Raw genomic sequence first — 1941 nt, 5'->3', positions numbered from 1 at the left:
AATCAACTAATTGTTTTAAATTTCAATTTAAATTAATTTCATTTTTCTTTCTAATTTTTTCGAATTTTACTTCAATTTTAATTTAAAAACAAAAACATTTTTCTTTTCTTTTCAATGATTTTTGAAAATTCTTCTCCCTCATCTCCTTCTAATTATTTATTTATTTACTGACATTCCTCTTCATCTAAAAATTCGAACCCACTCCTCTCCCCTGTGTTTTGATTCTTATCTTTTCCTTCTTTTATTCTTATCTTCTTCTACTCACATAATGGAATCTCTATACTGTGACATAGAGGATTTCATATTTTCTGTTCTCTTCTTTTTCATATGAGTAGGAACAAGGATAAGAACATTCTTGTTAAAGCTGATCCTGAACCTAAAAGGACTCTGAAAAGGAAGCTAAGGGAAGCTAAAGCATAACTCTCTGGAGAAAATCTGACAGAAATTTTCGAAAAAGAAGGAAACATGGCCGAAAATAATAACAATGCAAGGAAGATGCTTGGTGACTTTACTGCACCAAATTCCAATTTACATGGAAGAAGCATCTCAATCTCTGCCATTGGAGCAAACAACTTTGAGCTGAAACCTCAATTAGTTTCTCTGATGCAACAGAACTGCAAGTTTTATGGACTTCCATCAGAAGATCCTTTTCATTTCTTAACTGAATTCTTGCAGATCTGTGATACTGTTAAGACCAATAAGGTTAATTCCGAGGTCTACAGGCTTATGCTTTTCCCGTTTGCTGTAAGAGAGAGCTAGAATATGGTTAGACTTTCAGCCTAAGGATAGCCTGAACTCTTGGGATAAGCTGGTCACAACTTTTTTAGCCAAGTTTTTCCTCCTCAAAAGCTTAGCAAGCTTAGAGTGGATGTTCAAACCTTCAAACAGAAGGAAGGTGAATCCCTCTATGAAGCTTGGGAGAGATACAAGGAACTGACTAAAAAGTGTCCTTCTGACATGCTTTCAGAATTGACCATCCTGGATACATTCTATAATGGTCTATCTGAATTATCTAAGATGTCATTGGACTATTCTGCAGGTGGATCCATTCACCTAAAGAAAACACCTGCAGAAGCTCAAGAACTCATTGACATGGTTGCAAATAACCAGTTCATGTACACTTCTGAAAGGAATCCTGTGAATAATGGGATGCCTCAAAGGAAGAGAGTTCTTGAAATTGATACTCTGAATGCCATATTGGCTCAGAAAAAAATATTGACTCAGCAAGTCAATATAATTTCTCAGAGTCTGAATGGAATGCAAGCTGCATCCAACAGTACTCAAGAGGCATCTTCTATAGAAGAAGCTTATGATCCTGAGAACCCTGCAATAGTAGAGGTGAATTACATGGGTGAACCCTATGGAAACACCTATAATCCCTCATGGAGAAATCATCCAAATTTCTCATGGAAGGATCAACAAAAGCCTCAACAAGGCTTTAATAATGGTGGAAGAAATAGGGTTAGCAATAGCAAGCCTTTTCCATCATCCACTCAGCAAAAGAAAGAGAATTCTGAGCAGAATCTATCTAGCTTAGCAAATATAGTGTCTGATCTATCTAAGGCCACTCTGAGGTTCATGAATGAAACAAGGTCCTCCATTAGAAATTTGGAGGCACAAGTGGGCCAGCTAAGTAAAATAGTCACTGAAACTCCTCCTAGTACTCTCCCAAGCAATACAGAAGAGAATCCAAAAAGAGAGTGCAAGGCCATAACCTTACGTGGTGTGGCCAAACCCAGAGAGGAGGAGAAGGACGTGAATCCTAGTGAGGAAGACCTCCTGGGACGTCCATTGACCTATAAGGAGTTTCCCTTTGAGGAACCAAAAGAATCTGAGGCTCATCTAGAGACCATAGAGATTCCATTGAACCTCCTTTTACCATTCATGAGCTCTGATGACTATTCATCTTCTGAAGAAGAGGAAGACATTGTTAAAGAGCAA

General features: G+C 37.7%; 1 non-coding gene across 1 annotated transcript; it reads right to left on the bottom strand.

The window, feature by feature from the left end:
- Positions 1-855: 855 nt before the first annotated feature.
- Positions 856-963, bottom strand: LOC112774583 (small nucleolar RNA R71). The gene has a single exon (XR_003189063.1). It is a non-coding gene; the product is annotated as a small nucleolar RNA R71 (small nucleolar RNA).
- Between the last annotated feature and the right edge of the window lie 978 nt (positions 964-1941).

This window comes from Arachis hypogaea, chromosome 18 (genome assembly GCF_003086295.3).
Source record: "Arachis hypogaea cultivar Tifrunner chromosome 18, arahy.Tifrunner.gnm2.J5K5, whole genome shotgun sequence".
Classification (NCBI taxonomy): domain Eukaryota; kingdom Viridiplantae; phylum Streptophyta; class Magnoliopsida; order Fabales; family Fabaceae; genus Arachis; species Arachis hypogaea.
Note: the sequence above shows the minus strand (reverse complement) of the source record. Positions and strands in the feature narration are given on the sequence as shown.